At 34.5% G+C, this 18,719-nt stretch overlaps 1 non-coding gene across 1 annotated transcript; it reads right to left on the bottom strand.

Moving 5' to 3' along the window:
* Positions 1 to 5,802: 5,802 nt before the first annotated feature.
* LOC126026980 (small nucleolar RNA SNORA51) lies at positions 5,803 to 5,935 on the bottom strand. The gene has a single exon (XR_007502160.1). It is a non-coding gene; the product is annotated as a small nucleolar RNA SNORA51 (small nucleolar RNA).
* Positions 5,936 to 18,719: the final 12,784 nt, after the last annotated feature.

Below are 18,719 nucleotides of genomic sequence, written 5' to 3'. Positions count from 1 at the left end.
AAGATTCCTCAAAAAACTGGAAATTGAGCTCCCATTTCATTCAGCTCTACAACTTCTAGAGATATACTATAGAAACACAAAAATACAATTCAAAAATCCCTTCCTCACATCTGTATTCATTGCAGCACTATTTACAATAGCCAAACACTGGAAACAATCAAGATGCCCTTCAACAGATGAATGACTAAAGAAACTGTGGTACATAGACACATTGGAATATTATGCAGCTATCAGGAGAGATGAAATCGTGAAATTTTCCTATAAATGGATGTACAAGGAATCTATTATGCTGAATGAAATATGTCAGAGGGAGAGAAATAGACACAGAATGGTCTCACTCATCTATGAATTTTAAGAAAAATAAAAATCATTTTTGCAATAATTCTCAGAGACAAATGAGATGTGGGCTGGAAGGTCTAGCTCACAATATAGAGCTCACCGCAAAGAGTGGTGAGTGCAGTTAGAGAAATAACTACAATGACAACTAAAGATGTGAATGAATGAGGAAAGTAGAAAGCCTGTCTTAAATACAGGGGGTGGGGAGCAAAGAGATTTGGGACATTGTTGATGGGAATGCTGCACTGGTGAACGTCAGTGTTCTTTATATGACTGAAACCCAACTACAATCATATTTGTAATCTAGGTAATTAAATAAATATATTAATAAAAAACCAAAAAAGTATTTTCTAAATAATTTATAACACAATCTAGACCCAGATTTTTTAAATCTTTCTTTAAAAAAAGAAGTGAGGACTGAAAAATTAGATGAAGGATGTCTCTGACCAAGCAAAATGTGTTAATGCACTAATTGCCAAAGGAAGGAATACATACACACACATTCTAGCATGCGCACATGCAACTCTGTATACTAATGTATGTAGATAGATACAAAAAAAAACACTCTTTTTAAAAACAATAGAAAAATAGAGGAGATTGTTTCTGTATAAATAAGTTTGTTTATGTGCACAGATTATGGTTGGGTAATAAACCATGGTAAATACCTATTGATGTATAGGGGTTATCTATGTATTAAATGAACAAAAACAAAAACAAGTTGAAAGAAATGTGTATATTATGCTACCAAATATAAAATAACAACCAACCAAATGTACATTTTTTTGCATTTATGTGCCTATATTTCTTTGGGAGAGCAAAGAGAAAAGCAAAAGTAGTAACCACATGAGAAAGGAAATGAAAAGAATGTGTTTTGTCACTTTCATCCCATCTTTGTAGTATATTATTAATTGAAATAAGAGTTCTAAAGTCAAATGTGTGAAGAAAATATAAAGATATATGAATCATGTTTCTGAAATATATATAAAACATATACATAAAGTTGGTTTTGCTGTTTTGTTTTGTTTTCAACTGCTTTTTAAAAGCAGACCTGAGCTATCTAAAAGAATCAAAGTACCTTCAGGAGACTGTGTACAAAAAAAGAGCATATATATTATAGAAGGATTCCTTTGTCTATAAAAATAAAAGTAAGATTTTACTGAAAAGTTATCTGAGTTTTCTAGCCTTTTCTAACCAAACAAATCTACCCACAGTGGTACAAAGTTTAAAAAATTAAAATGGCATTCTACTTTTCTCACTTATTAACATTGTCATGATTGTTGTTAGTGTAGTTATTTCTCGAGCTGCACTCACCACTCTTTGTAGTGAGCTTCATATCATGAGCTAGTCCTTGAATACAGGCAGGGGGTGGGGGAGGAGAGGTATGGGAGATATTGGAGGTGGAAATGTTACATTGGTGAATTGAGGTGTTCTTTTTATGACTGAAACCCAACTACAAACTTGTTTGTAATCACGATGCTTAAATAAAAATATTATTTTAGAAATAAATAAATAAATAGGGACGGAGCAGTGGCATATGCAGTAGGGTGTTTGCCTTGCAAGTGCTAACCTGGGACGGACCATGATTTGATCCCCTGGTCCCCCAAGCCAGGAGTGATTTTGAGTGATTTCGGAGCTCATATCCAGGAGTAACTCCTGAGCATCACCAGGTGTGCCCCCAAAACCAAAAATAAATAAATAAAATTGTACAAAGGCCAGAAAACTACTTAAAATTGATTTAATGAATTGCTAGTGAGTTTTGATTAAACAGATCTATTTGGGTACAAAGCATTTTAGATGTTCCCTCATAAGGAACTTGGCCATGTAAGTATTGTGATGATAAAGATGCTTACAGAATGTAAGGAGAGCTTTTTTACACTGAACTCAAAGATCACCAAGAATTGCTATTAAACTTGCTTTAAATGAGTTACAATCAGTTCCATTTGTTAAGTGGAAACTTGAGGATCACAAAGATACCTGGGCTAAGAATTAGACAAAAATGTTTAAAGTTATTAAAATAAATTAAAGGTAGCCTCATACATAAAACCTTACTTTTGTTTAAGAGTTCAGAAAGTTTGAATTTTATGAAAATAGTTTACACGATTTTGAAGGTCAGTTTTCCTAGTTCATAACAATATTCAATGTGAAAGTTTCTTTCAAAAGTAAACTGTACAAAATCATGCTTTGCCAATATTTCTACATCAAAAATGCCGACTAAATTTAGTGCTATCTTATTTATCTGGCTTCTACTGAGCAAAGCCTCCAGTTTGGATGGATTTAATGTACATGTAAACCTATTTTCTTAAAAATGAGGCCAATACATAAGAAGAAAATTCTATTAGGGAAAAGCACCTATAATCTTAGCTGAATGGTCTAAAAAAATTACATCCACTTTTCATAAAATGAAAACCACAGGACCTCATAAATTCTTCCTTTGTAGAGGACAACTTGGTTTATCTGAAAACATGATCCAGCTATCTAATATATAAAACAACTCGGAATGGACCATACAAGGCAGCCAAGGCGAGACGAGATCCCACTGTGCAAAACCTGAATTCTATGCAGACAATTCCAAGATTATTTATTGCGCCTTGGTGTTGCAGGGAATGAAGACAACTAATTGTGCATAATCATTTTTTCAAATGGTCTCCGCATCAAACATATCTCTTAAATTCGGCAGTCTATTATTTCCCTGGTACTAAACGCATTCAAGATTATAGTTTCTGTTGATTTATGTTTTTCAAGTAACCTACCAAGTTCTGCAATATGATCTGCACTTTGCCAGGCATGCTTTTCCTCAGAAAAATATTGCTTCTCTAGTCCAGATCTCCCATATTGATTTCCTTCTCCCATTTTGTCAATGAATAAACAAAGAGTAGGAAATATTAAGCAGCATATCCATGGTCATAGAACTAATTAGGAAAAGGCTCCTCCTGATCTTCACAGCCTCTTGTTCTTCTATGATCTGATATCTCTAGAAAGATTCTGTGGAAAGGTCTCTCTTTTCATATATTATAAAAATGAGTAGGCTGAACTCTTAGCTTTTTTTCATTCTTATTCCAGAGAAAGATGTCATGAATCCTAAATTGAGCAGTTAATTGAACCACCAGATATCCTGTGGAAAGATACCAAAATATTTTATAAAATGACCATATTCTTATGTTACAATTTTTAATTCTCTACAGATATGTATGTACACATAATTTTACATTAATTGGGACCCTTTTCACCCAACTCTCATGAAAAGTAGATATTCACCTAGAGTGTAATCCCTGTACCAGTACTTGGACTATGTTTTGTAGGTTTAGAGTCATATTTTTTTATAGCTTTCACTTTCTTTCTCACATTGTTCATCCTTCCCCTTGAGTGCTTTTCCATGGTCCCTTGAAACAACATAGTAAATAGTTTTCGATATTTTTTCAATATTTATAATATACTAAGTACATATATATCTACACGTTCATGCTTACAATCACAGAGCTGCAAACATAGAAATGCATTTATCTGGTGAATTTTAAATTATAATGCGTCTTTTCCCCCCTCTATCATACATGTCTTATTCAACAATAGTTAGGAGGGCAAACTATTTATTCATTTAGTAGACCCTAGATTCAGTATTTTTGTTAAATTTGTGACATTTGTCAAAGTAGACATTAAGATTTATGTAAGCATCTATGTAGTTTCTGGTGTTTTTATTATTGTGATGAGATTCCATAAATTGAATTGCTAAGTGCCAGGCTGTCCAACACTAATTTTAACAGATATTATCAGATTATTTTTTGAGACTATGGCAATGATTTATGTTACCAGATGAAAGTGCAAAGACATATTTTCTTTTATTTCACTTATACTGGTAATTGTTTTGTTTTGTTTTAATTTTATCCAAAGTCATCGAATTAACTAGGAGAAGGTTCCCCAACTTGGGAATAAATTATGTTACCTTCAATTGCTACTAGTATGTCTGGATATCTTTCACAAACTTTTGACAAAATGTAATTTTAATCTCGATTTATTTTCAATAAGAATGCTCACTTTTGTGCTCCTTAAAGATTTCTATTTGCTCTCAAATGTAACACTTTTAGTTTTGTTCTACAAAAGTTGAAGAATCTGGCAGAAATTTTCAGTCTAATTTATTCTATTCCAACTTTCTGCATCATGTCCTGTTTAAAGTCTTTCCTACCCTTATATTGCCAATATTATCACCCAGGCTTAAGAAGCATTTTATGATTGTTGTTGTCTTGTTTAGGTACATTTAGATCTTTAATATAACCTGGAGGAGATTTTTTGTTTGGTTTAGACAGCAGCGCTAAGGGGTAATCCTGCCTCTGCGCTTCGAAATCGCTCCTGCCAGGTTGTGGGTGGGGTGAGGGGTCTATATCGGAAACCAGAACTCGAACCCACGTCTGTCCTGTGTCAGCTATGTGCAAGGCAAACACCCTACTGCTGTGCTATCGCTCCAGACCTGGAGTTTTAAAAATAGGAAACTCTAGAGACCATTTATCGGGTGTTTTTAGATATATAGCAAATTGCTGGGAAATGTCTATTAACACATTCTTTCCTATTGAAATAAAATTTTAATTTGGGGTCCAGTAAAATATGGTTTCTCAACAACACAGGGGTCACCCCTGAGCCCAATATGAGAATAGCATGCACGCACGCACGCACACGCGCACACACACACACACACACACACACACACACACACACGTACACACCCCCTGTCCTGCCCCACAATCATGAAGTTAACTTTCCTGGTACAGTAAATTTAAATTTGTCCTGACATCTCTTTCCAGAATTTTGTCTTGTAAACTCCATATTATTTAAAACACCAGTTACATCGGTTTGCTTACAGACTTGTTTCACTTCTCAAAATTGTGTAAGTGTCACAAGAAAAATGTGCCAGGAATAAAATGGGTGTCATAATTCCTATCCAAATAGAACCAGTTCACTATGGGGGCAATGGATATTCTTATTTGAACACATCAACAAGGGCCCTATAAACTAATGCAGGCATAATTCAAGATAATAACTATAATGCAGAAGAAGCCAATGCCCATATGTATCTCCTAGCATAGGAATGATTGCTGTATACAGTATCAATCCACAGAATAAGTGATGATAGAAGGGAGACTAGCAAACTTTGAAATGAAATTAGATGAGTCTCAGAGCTCTAGGTATTAAAGCACTCAAATACTTTTTCTTTTGACATAGGAAAAAATAAAACATTTTTCATGTAACATCCAAGTTTATGTGTAATATTGATTATCAATGAGAACTGAATAGTTGAAAAATCATGATCTGCAATGAAGGCTCTATTATTTCTTTTAGCCTTCAATATATTGATTCGAATAATTTCCTTTTTTATGGTGTTATTGCTTTTAAATTTTTACTTGATGACATTTAGAAAAATTAACTAAAATGATTGTAAGCATCTGTCTGAATGTTGAGAAATTTTATTTATACTAATTTTTTTGTCCCCCAATTCACAATACAGACCAGGCAAAGGGCCTGTGTTGAGGTGTATATGGGGTGCATTTACTGTACCTCCTCTTTCTATACAGTCAGTGTAAAGAACACAGCCTGTGGTAAGAATGGGGAGGCCTTATCTTTCCTTTTTTTAAATTTTTTAGTATATATAAAATCCTTCACCAGTGCAACATTCCCATGACCAATATCCCAAGTGTCCTTCCTCCCCACCCCACAGGCTTTCTAATTTGTTTAGATATACTAATTTGTTTAGATAAAATCAGTGATAGCTGGGAATATGAGAACCAAATTCATGCATGTTCTTTTGTTTGTTTCTTTTCACTTATGATATGCAAAAAATGCTATCAACTGATAGTATAGGTATTCCATCATCACCATGAATGAACTCACCAGAGAACTTCTTCATTTCTGAGGATATTGGCTAAGTCTGTCAGAAGGCCTTCAGCACTTTAAGGATAAGATTTGATGTAGCCAAGTAGCAACAGCAATCTGGGGGCAGTAACTTGAGGTTGGGCTTGAGGAGCCACAAACAAGAAATATTTTCCCAAGGTGACAAACCCATAATTGCACTATTAGCTCTAGGCTATTTGATAAATACAAGCTTCTGAGATTGATGGCCCATATTATGCTAAAACTCTGGCTTTCTTCATTGTAATAGACAATATATTATTTTAGGAAGGTCAACACAGGTTTGTTTCAAGTACCAATATGTGTTTGGTAAAATTTTCTGAAAATATATTATAAGCAAAATTACTCAGTTATTTTGTAGACACTTGAGGGTAGTTTATAACAAATCAGGTTATTTCCCACATTGCCTTAACGTTTTCAAAAATTTTTTTTGCTTTTTTTTTTTTTAAAGTTATTCTCCTACTATAAACTTATTTTGACACTCTAGTAAGATTACCTGGGATTTCAGGGTTTTATTTATCCTTAGGTAATTTCTTATACCCTAGAAGAGATACCTAGTGAATAGGAATCAATAGGAACATACCAAAGAAGTGTCTCATAAAAATCTACATACTGTCTAGACAACTTTTATGAAGAAGTCTACATTCTGGATGAGAATATTATGCATTTAAGCAAAATGCTATGGCATAGCTATAATATATCTATGCACATTGATTTTCTATTTTAGTTTCATGTGAAGCCTGGATCCAGCAAAAGCAATAAATCCTGTTTCACTACTTTGAAGTTTTGTCAAGTATATTTCTGTAGGGCAGCCATACATCTACGGAGTAAAAAAAGCTCTCAGTTTATAAAGGTTTCTAGTTATTCACCTGATGACTTTTGGCAAATTAAAGTCTCTGCCTAAATCTATGAAATAGAATCAATAGATATCTACTTCATTTCCATGTGAGGATTAAGTCAAAAGAGAAGTGGAAAATTTTTGCTATTTATTATTATATTTATTTATTTTTTATTTGTCTTTTTATGGTCTAGTGTTGCTAGGACTCTCCTCTTTGCAATGTTTCACTAATCCTACTCAGTGCTATAGACTATGCTAGAAGATGAATGAACCAAGTCCTTTTACAAGCCCTCTTGATACTACAGAACTAGGGTAAGATCTCAAGTGCTAGTTTATTTGAAAGAAAATTATATTCTAGTGTGATCTATTGAAATTCTTTATACAAACAATTATTTATCAAACCTTGTACTAGCTATATTTTTTAAAAAAATGTTTTGTTAAATCACTAGGATTTGTAAAGTTATTCGTAGTTGAACTTTAGACATATAATGTTCCAACACCACCTGTGTTAACTTTCCTCCACCAGTGTTATAGCTTCCCTCACTAAAACTCCCATCCCACCCTAAAGGTGTCATCTTGATAGACATCTTTTTATGTATGGTTATAAAATTTTGGGTCACAGTGTTAAAAAAAAAAGAAGTGTGTATTTGTCGTGACCCATTCAAATACACATAATCAATACCTCTAGAAATGAAACCTTAAAGTGCATATTTTGGAAAAATTGAATAGTAACTAACATTGTATTTAATAATCAAAACTTTTACTTTATAGTAACTATTGATTTAAAAAATGGTTGGAAAACTAGCAGTTTTTGGATAGCTTTCATTATTTCCATTAACTTAAATTGTTACATAATGGCATATCTGCCAAAATGATGAAATTTATGTACTAGATTACTAATCTCCAGGCATTATTCAGATTTCACCACTTTCCCATTTATGTCCTTATTTTTTCCATTCTAGTTCTATCTGGAATCCCAAAATGCTTCTAGTTATCATGTTTCCTTCGTCTTCTTCAGTATGGCCATATTTACACCTTTTCCTGATTTCCCAGGACAGAATTTTGAAGCCTGCTGATCAGACTGACCTCTAATCAGAATTACATAATGCTTTCTTTATACGTAGTTTGGGGTTAGAGGTTTTTAAGAAGTATACTATAGAAGTACCAACAACAAATAAATTTGCAGCAAGTTATATCACCAACAAAAAATGGGCTTATTTGTAAAGAGTGGTCTCCTGGAATTTAATTTGAAGAACTTAAAATGTCATGACATTTTATATAGAGCATAGGACTTTATAAAATACATATTTATATGTATAGAATTCCTATAAATATGTATAAATATATATAAATTTACTTAAAATCAATATAAAACCTGTAAAGAATCTATATGAAATCTTTATAAAAATTTATATAGAGTATAGAAATTTAATATAGAGAATAGAAATTTTAGAGGGGCTTTTGTAACCAAGAGCTCATTAGAGGAAACTGAATATAAAAGTAAGAAGCTTCTCATTTGCTAGTCATGGCATCACCCATTGGCTGAACTATTGCTGGGCAAAAATGATCCTCTCCTTTCTCCTGTGATTATGGAAAAGAAGACTCACTTGCCACTGGATCCAAGTTTCACATGAAACTAAAATTGTAAAGTCAATGTGCATAGATATATTATTGCTATACTATAGCATTTCACTTAAATGCATAATATACTCATCCAGAATGTGCACTTTTTCATAAAGTGTACATCTCTTCTGGGTGGATTCTGGCCAGTGTGCTGACTGGACAGGTGAAAGAAAGCACTCTTTTAACGTGCTGGTATTTAGATGAGATTTCTCTGCATTACTTTTTATAGTTGTGAAATGCCCTTCTTATCACAACACACAGGGGTACTTGATGGCAACATAACAATACTAGTGATAACAACTATGGATGATCATTTAGCGTAAGTAGTGCCTATTCTGATGATTCTGCTACAAAGTTATTATTTTTCAAAAGCCATTCTTCATTAAATGCAGTCAGAATTGTGTATGGATGGCATAGAGGGGCTGGGAGTTAGGGAGATAGTTTTTTCAATGAAGATTTTCATGAAGAATATTTCTTCTGGAAAACTGAATGAATAAGATATCCTAGAGGAGAGGAAAAGATACCACTGATGTGATCAGTTAAAGCACTCAAAAGAATCAATGACCTGAACAAAAGTAGAGGTATTGATGAATCAGAAGGCATCTAAGAATACTATGGAGGGCCCAGACAGGTAGTACAATGGGTTAGTACCTTGTCTTGCATGAAGCCTACCTGTGATGATTCCTGTCATCCCATTTGATCCTCTGAATACCATGAAGAGTGATCTCTGAGCACAGAGGCAAGTATAACACCTAAACACAATGTATGTGACCCCTCCACTTATCCCCAAAGAAATCAATTAAAAATACAGTAAGATTAAAAGAAATCCAGGAAAGTAATTGAAAAGGTGGTGAGTTGGGAATGAAACCCAGAGAAATATTGAAATGGCTATCCTGAATAAATGAAAAAAAGTGATGTAATTGAAAACAAATATAAGGGAAATTAGTGAAAATTTAGAAATGAGGGAAACTGAACGAGATTTAAGGGCATAAATGGGAGTGAGGGAAGGTGATCGAGAATTCCAAGCATATAGCCGGAGCTATAAAACAACGATTGGGTATTTGCCTTGCACGCACGCGGCTGATTCAGGACAGCCATGGGTGCGATCCCCAGCGATTTCTGAGCGCATAGCCAGGAATAACCCCTGAGCGTCACTGGGTATGCCCCACCCCCCAAAAAAATTCCAAGCACAAGAGATACCTGAATTACCAGAAAAAAAGTTCTGTGCAAATCCTTTGTTCTTTTTTGACCTCTTCAGCCTCAACCACAGTTTAGCTTCTGTTTTTTTCTGGGTTAAAAGCAAAGTGGAGAAAGAAAGACTTTGTCCTAGGAACTGTGCAAATACCAGACCTCTCCTGACAGAGGACTGATTTAGTTAGCCACAACTGAGCAGAACGTTTCCTGGCACCATAAAAAGACCTTGGGGTTCGATAACGAACATATTCAGGGCCTGTAGTTGTTACCATGATAATATGATTCAGGAGAGGAGAAACCCAGAATCTCTTAGGCCCCAAAACAGAACAAAAATAAAACTCTTGCCACACTAGCCCTCCCCCTGTTATTTTTCTTCCCCTTTCTTTTTTTTCTTTCTTATTATTGTTGTTTCATTGTTTTTCTTGTTGCTGTTGTGTTTTTTTTTTGCCGTTGCTGATTGTTTTGTTGTTTTGTTTTGTTTTTCTTCAACAGAATCACAGAATTTGAATCCTCTTGTTCTGCCTCATAAATTGAGGGGGAAATAAAAGTGGATGATACCAGGAGCAAACAGTCTTTTGAAATTTGAGTGGAAATAAAAAATGATCATATCTAAATACCAAATCTAAAGTAAATGACAGCAGAATCATGACCCCAATCTACCACAAGCTACACAAAAAGGCGACCTATTACACTAGCAATTTAGGGGCCAAAGGGGGAAGGTAGAGTATGCTTCCTGGGAACAGGGGTAGAGGAGGACAACACTGGTGGTGGGAATGGCCCTGATTCACTGTCACTATGTACCTTAAATATAATGTGAAAGATCTGTGATTTACATTGGTCACAATAAAAATTTAAAAAATAAAATAAAAGCAAGGTGAACCATTTGGGGCCAAGAGTTAACAGGGCTACCTAAACTCTTGTTCTGTTTGAATGAACTCCTTTCTCTTCTACCTACCTTTGGCTCTAATCTCCATTTCTTAAACTTTCCCTAACAAAAGGAAACAGACACTTTGGTTGTCTATTTTGGGTGTCTACAGAAGTTACAGAAGTATCTACAGAAGCTTCCTACTCAAATCCAGGTAAATAGGCTGAGCTAACAGATAGAAATGAAGTAAAAAATAAATAAAATGTATTTTATTTAATGATTATTTCTGACTCTCTAGGATTTGTTCTCTTTTAAAACTCAGGCCAAGGAACTGGAATACTCTATAGAACTTGCAAATAAGCCATTCACACCTAGCAGCAAGGATCCAGTTATATATTTAGGGCAGCTGAAGAGTTTAGAGGGGAAATAATCCACCCACTGTAGGCTTGAATCATTCCATCTCCCCTATGAGTGAGAGACTTGGCATTTGCACTTCACTGTAAAAATCATGACTCTGCCTTCATTTTGAAAATAAGTGAACATAATTACTCTATAGGCAGACCATCTGTGTTGTTCCTCACCTATGCATCAAAGAAGAGATAAAGCCAAGATATTTGTGAGCTAGCATTTCTCAGCTCTGGATGAAGTGACAGACAAGGAATCCCTCATTATCATTTCCATTTTGCATTTCAAATGGAAGGGGTGTGTGTTAAAAACTGAGCCTGCTCAAGCTTTAAAGCATCCCTTAATTATATGTTTGGTAATGCCTGAAAGGCAGAGGAGTCCCTGAAAAAAGAAATTGTTGACTAAATATCTGTCTTTGGAAGGTGGATGGGAAGAAAGCAAGGAAGCTCAAATTCTTGGGGACTGAGGCTGCAAAGGTGATTTGTTATTTTACCTCTTCACATTATTGAGAGCAGGAGAGAAGACAAGAAGAAATTAAGAAAACAGTTCTAGCATAATGAAATGGAGCTTGCCATATTGCAAATAGCAGGTTTACTAGAACCATCCAGAATCCAGCAGAATCATTCACTCTTGACAGGCTGTACCAACCTCTGCTGCTGATTCCAGAATTTATTTCTTAGTTCACCTAACTAGCCCACAGTACATATGACATTCCACTGTGCTATTAATTGGAAGCCACATTAAATAGCAGTTTAATTTTTAGAAGATAGAGTAAGAACTAGAAAATTCAAGTATCCAGTACATCAATTGTGAGAAATGTTTCTCATTTCTTTCTCCACACTTTTTGTTTTGCCCCCAGTTCTTTTCTCTTTCCTCATTTGTCATGAGTTCTCATTAGCAGTATCCCTTTGTTTTTGCTCACAGCAAGATAATAGTTACATCCAAACATTTAACAAGATGCATTCTGTGAAATTGTAAATTAAAGGAGGTATCTGGTTAGGTATTTTCGCCCAGGAATTTTAGGATATGACATGCTATTACAAAACTTTTCAAGCTTTCTGTCAGGTAGTATCTGGTCAACAAACTTATGGTTAAGGAGAGTACATATTCTCTATCAGTCAATAGACAATTGTTTAATGGAACTTTTCACATGTATCATGGCTCATTTTTTTCATTGTGTTCAATAGCTTTCTTTCAAACAGACACATCTATTCACTTATCACAACCTTTATGCTCACTGTCTATATTTACATTCTCTTTCTGCTCCTCATTTTCAATGTTCTTTTCATAATTCATTAACTCATCCTGAGTCTTTTTGGGGTACTAATGACTACAACTATCTCTTCCTCACTGCAGAATGTCACTTGCAACCCACATGACCTAAGAAAGTCAATTGTGTTGGAAAAAGAACAAAAACTTATGTAAAGAAATTAGAGTGTTTTTAGACCTATGATGTTTCTAACTTTTGTAGCTCTGGTTCCCATTTTATTGTTATTGTTGTTGTTGTTATTATTATTATTATTATTATTATTGTTTTTTAGGATCATACCTGGCAACCCTCAGAGGTTACTCCTGGCTCTACACTCAGAAATCACTCCTGGCAGGCTCAGGGGAACATATGAGATGCGGGAATTCGAACTACTATCCTTCTGCATGTAAGGCAAACACCTTATCTCCATGCTATCTCTCCAGCCCTGGTTCCCATTTTAGACCCTGATAAAAACTACCATGCTTTCCTTATTCAGTAACTACTTATAGTGTAATCAATAAAACAGATTTAGCAAAGTATTTTATTTCTGAAAAAATTTTAGCATGGGTAAAGGCCAAACACCTCTCAAATATTTTTTTAAAAGAAAGAATTGCAATCCGGGTGGTTTTCAAAAGTATATTAAATTTACTTTTGCATTGCACTGCATTTTATATATCTTTGGAACTAGTTTGAAGTATATGGTGAATTTAATCCCATTAATCTTTGGAAATATGATGAGTGGTTCAGTTTCTGATTTTCATAATCAGCTCTTCTAGCTGCAAGATATTATTGCCTTATAGGGACATCTGCTGGTAGATAAATAAAAACCTGGAACAATAAAAGATTGCTGTCTCAGTGTTTGCTGGTCATCACTGAGACTCCATCCTTTTCCATTGGCATCTGCTTTTCATAAAGCATGGCATTTAAAATCTTAAATATTCCATCATTTCATGCTCCAACTCTACTGAGGTCACATAAAGCCTGGCTTCATTACACATGTGCCTTGTTCCCACAACAGATTCACACATGTATTTAATGTTAGTTTGGCTTTAATTTGTCCAGCCCAAATATATATTTTGTTGGTCTCAGGTTTTCTGAAAATTGGGCCTCTCTGGGAAGATGGCATAAAAACTTCAGCACTTGAGGAACATACCCTCAATAAGCCATCACCTGTTCTGTTATCAACCTTAGATTTTTCAGATGCACATGCTCATCTGAAATATGGGACAGGAAGAAATCACTTTCTTTTAGTTCCAAATTTCAGTAACAAAAGTAAAATGAAATTAATATTATTATCAATATCATACACTTCAGGCCTCTGAGTTTTTCCTCATAAGCCAAGCAATGAATCTTGATAATTTTACAGAGTTGAAATATTCCCCATACACATAGTATGCCTAGTTTTTCAGAGAAAGTTGATGATCACATGGTGACTTATTTTTATGTGAAAAATAATTTTTCCCCCTAAAAGTTAAGCAACTGAAAACACTTTTCCCCACTTACCCTATCACCATCACCATATGGATTTATTTGCTTTTAGTTTTTATTGAACAAAGATAATACTTATACTCCATCTTTTAAAAAGCAGCATAGTGTTAACTCATATATTGTAGACTTAAAATTAAATTGCCCATAAAAGTCAATAATACAAACAGTACAGTATAGCAGCTTATTCATGCCACTTCCTTAAACTCACCGCACATTAATGTGCTAATGTGATGGAAAATAGTCATTGCCTTCTCTAAGAATTTTTCCTCTGTTGTGTGTGTATATATATACATATATATACATATATATGTATATAAATATTATATGTATACTATATATATACAAAAATATATTTAAAAAACTAGTAGAAGATATTTTCATCAGGGAAGGCATTTCTTGCCAAAAAAAAAACAACATAAGCATTAACTAATTACAACTAAATAATAGCACTGCACATTTTGACAGGTTATTATGTATTCTGTTAAGAGTTGAAAGCTTGAACAAAAATAACAAAGCTACTAATTCTCATACAACATGGAAAATAAATTATTGCAGGATTTTTTTTTAAAAAAACTCTCTTTTCCTTATTGTTTAAAAAGCACTGGAATATGTAGCTACATTTTAAATTAATTCATTGAGCAATCAGTTCATCTTTACCAATTTTATCCAATCACAACTCACAGAATCTACGGACATTCACCATTTAAACATGGTTTTGGCTGGTTATCCCTTTTCCAGTGAAGCATCAAGATACACATGGAGAATCTCAGATGAGAAATGAAAAGGGAAAAACAAGCCAAGAGAGGAGAACCATGATTTTCAAATGTGATCAAGTTCATTTGAGGAGCCAAAAACAAAATACCAAAATATGTCTAAAATGGCACAATACCAATAATGTCTCAGAGGAGTATTTAGATTGACTAAAGTTTAATAGAAACAATAATGCAAAATTCAAAAGATTATATTAGGATATCCTATGCAATGATGCAATATTTTTACTATAGCAGAGTTTCCAATTTCATACTTATTCTGCAAGAGTCTTCACCAAAGGAAAAACAAAGAATCTTTTTCTAAATCCTATTCTACTTTTACAGAAAAGGACAATTCAAAATATATTTTCATGTTCATTGGCATATAGGTGGTAAAGTCCTCTGTTAGAATTGCAGAAGTGTTAATAATGTAAGGATAAGTATAAATGTAAGTATGAAGTGTTTATTTTGTTTCCATTTTAATTCACATGTAGTTTCTTGAGAACATTTTTCCCTTAACTCTATTACCATAGATTCATTGATGGTAGATTTAATGACATTGACCATTTATTTTAACTAGAAAGTGACAAAAGATAAAATACATTTCAAGACTATTTAACAGTGTACACAAAAATATTAGAAACCAATTACAATATCATGAATTTTTCCCATTTCCTTTTGGCAACTTAAGTGGGGAAAACAAAATTCACTCAATAAAAGACTACATATATTTCTTGTAAAAGATAAATGGATAAGCCAAAAGTGAGCTCAACAGGAAAAATATGTTAACTTCAGAAGTTGGAATGGGAATCATGCCTTAAAAGATGGCATTAGTATTGCAGACCACAAAAATGTAGAAAAAAATGTAAATTATTTACCTTTCTAGTTCAGCACAAATGTCCTACAGCTAATTATCATGAGATATTGCCTGGAAATTAACCAGTCATGTTGTGTTTCTAACTCCAGATTTACAATTAGTAATGTGGCTATTAATGTGGTTCCTGTACTTAGCGTTACTAATTATATTGCTATGAACTAATGGTGTTAAAAATAGCAATAGCCATCAACTACCAATTAATGCTTAATGAGAGCATATAAACCCTGGCATTGTAATGAATTTCAAAATTATTGTTGCTTGTGTTCCTCTTGTAATCGTGCAAAAATGGGTGTAACCAGTAACCACTGAAGTAGGGCATTGATAGAAAGCATAGTTGCCAATGCAGGAAAATTAAGGGAAGAAATAAATGACTCCTTGAAGGAATGTGCATTCTATTTTAACTTTAGAGTGTGATACACAGGTTTGGGAAAGAAACTTTTCTATTTACACAATAAAAACAACAACTTAAACATAATAGGTAAAGATATTTAATATTCATAAGAGAGAAAATATGCTAAAATACTTGGAATGGTTTCTATAGAAGAATCAGCAAATCAAACATTTCTCCTAGAACTTATATAAGACAGAATATTTCAGGAGTTCGGTGTTCATGGAGATAATACATAAAGCAGGGATTAGCTAGAATCAACTAAGTTATGCTGCAATAACAAATACCTGTCAGTATTTTAACATACAAAAGTTTGTGTGTGCTGGGTCCAGAGAGATAGCATGGAGGTAAGGCGTTTGCCTTTCATGCAGAAGGTCATTGGCTCGAATCCCGAGGTCCCATATGGTCCCCCGGGGCTGCCAGGAGCGATTTCTGAGCGTGGAGCCAAGAGTAACCCCTGAGCGCTGCCGGGTGTGACACAAAAACAAAGACAAAAAGTTTATGTGTGCAGATCTCACGTAATGCTCATACTTCCTATAGTTCATATTCAAAGTAAGTCAATTGATGACTAATAATCACTACATTTACTCAGGAGTCTATATTTTAAGAGATTCCATCTCTATAAGAAATGGAAAGTTGTATCCTGCCTAGTACATATACCCAGAAATAATACATCAAGGTCAGAGAGATTGTGTAGTGAGTCGGGCACTTGCCTTGAATGTAGTGGATCCCGGTTCATCTCTGGCACTACATCTGATCCTCAAAGCAGGAGTGATATCTGAGCACAGAGTTAGGAATAATTCCTGAGCACAGGCAGTTTGTGACCCAAATCACAACAATAAAACACAATTGTCTTATCACTTGAGACAATATTGAGACTGCATGCTTGAGCAGCTTTGATCTGCAGCACTATTTATGGTTTCCTCATGCCCTACCAAGAGTGATCCTGAGTGCTGATGCAGAAGTAAGCCCTGCACATAATGGGACATATCAAACATAAAATAAAGTTTTATAAAATGCATCACTTGAGTATGTATTTGTTTCAAGCAATGACCATAACAAATATTAGTGTTTATATTATGAATTAATGTTTAATAACCTCATTTTCATAGTTTGAGCACTATTGCAATTACTTTAACCAGTCTAATGGAAACTACATAGGGGAACATTTTAATGTGGGGGGACATTGGTGGAACACAAAATTTCAGTATATTATATGTATATTTTCAACTTCATAAAAGCTTCCATATCAAGATAAGATAGCTATCTTTTTAACCTCGAGTTCCATTAAAAACCATAATGTATTTTAGAAGCAGGGAAGAAAAGTCACTATTAGATATTAAGAATGAACAAACAATGCAAAAACTAATAATACACGATGTTCAAGACACTAAGAAAACTAACAAGACTCACAATCGTCTATAAATGTACGTTACACTGTAGAAGAATAAAACATGGCAGCAGTATATTAAAATAAGGACATGCATCAGTAAAAGACTGCTTTATAGCAGAGAAGTCCCATTAAGCAACTCTGTGATTATCTTGGATAGGCTTTCTCTTGGATGAATAACCTCTAAAAAGAACACAGTACACCACAGAAGTAGATGCAGTTTAAGTTGGGTATTTTTAGACACTGCTAATAAAGTAGGCATAGCATTGCTATATGATCAGCCCCAATAGTAGTGTCCTCAAAAATTGCACCAAGCCATGGGGCCAGAAAGATAGTACAGCAGGTAGCGCTCTTATTTTGCATGCAACCCATCTGGGTTCAATCTCCAGCATTTCAATGGTCCCCAAATCTGAAAGAGTGATTCATGAGTTCAAAACCAAAAGTAAATCCTGAGAACTTCTAAGTGTGACTCCTAATTTTTTTTTTTTTTTGGTTTTTGGTTTTTGGGCCACACCCGGCGGTGCTCAGGGGTTACTCCTGGCTGTCTGCTCAGAAATAGCTCCTGGCAGGCACGGGGGACCATATGGGACACCGGGATTCGAACCAACCACCTTTGGTCCTGGATCGGCTGCTTGCAAGGCAAACGCCGCTGTGCTATCTCTCCGGGCCCAATGACCCCTAACTGAAAAAAAAAAATAGTTGTACCAAACCAGAAACAAATCATTGTTGTTTTATCAGATTACACAACTTTTACAAACTTATGAAATTTGTCTTAAAATCATAGTAATATACCAATATAGCTAATATAATTTGGCTTGTTTAATGCTTTGTCTAAAGATTATTGCCAATGAAATATATCACCTATAAAACTTATATTGGCCTTATGGAAATAGCCATCACAGCATCGCATCCATAGATCTCACAAAAAGCAAAGCATAGCAGATCACAAAGAACTTTTCTATTGTTAATACATCAATTTTTCAGCCGCAGAAGCCTAGAGATAAATATACATGTACTTGCTAAATTTATGTTTCAGGAGGCCAGGGTGTGCACATCAAAGTGGAACATCTATACCATTCTGTCTGAAGCCTTAGCTGGAAGATTGATATTAGATATTTAGGTCGCTTCAAGGCTCCTTCATTCACAGGTGTGAGGATGAATATTGGTGGAGCTATAACCTAAATTAGCTCAGAGAGACTACTATCACTTCTTAGTGTGGCCACAACATACCTTGGGGAAGCCTCTAGTTTCTTAGAAGATGTCTCAAGATATCAAAGGTAACCAACTGCAGAGACAGGAAGAGGAAAGACCGGGTTCTTAAATCCAGATCATTGCAACTGGTCTGCCTGAGTTTCCTTCTCTACATTCAAGCATTGTTGGGTCTAGATTTAACTAGAAGGGACATAACCTACATATCTACATGGG

Source organism: Suncus etruscus, chromosome 13 (genome assembly GCF_024139225.1).
Source record: "Suncus etruscus isolate mSunEtr1 chromosome 13, mSunEtr1.pri.cur, whole genome shotgun sequence".
In the NCBI taxonomy this organism is placed as follows: domain Eukaryota; kingdom Metazoa; phylum Chordata; class Mammalia; order Eulipotyphla; family Soricidae; genus Suncus; species Suncus etruscus.
The sequence above is the reverse complement of the archived record's forward strand: the minus strand, read 5'-3'. Positions and strand labels throughout refer to the sequence as shown.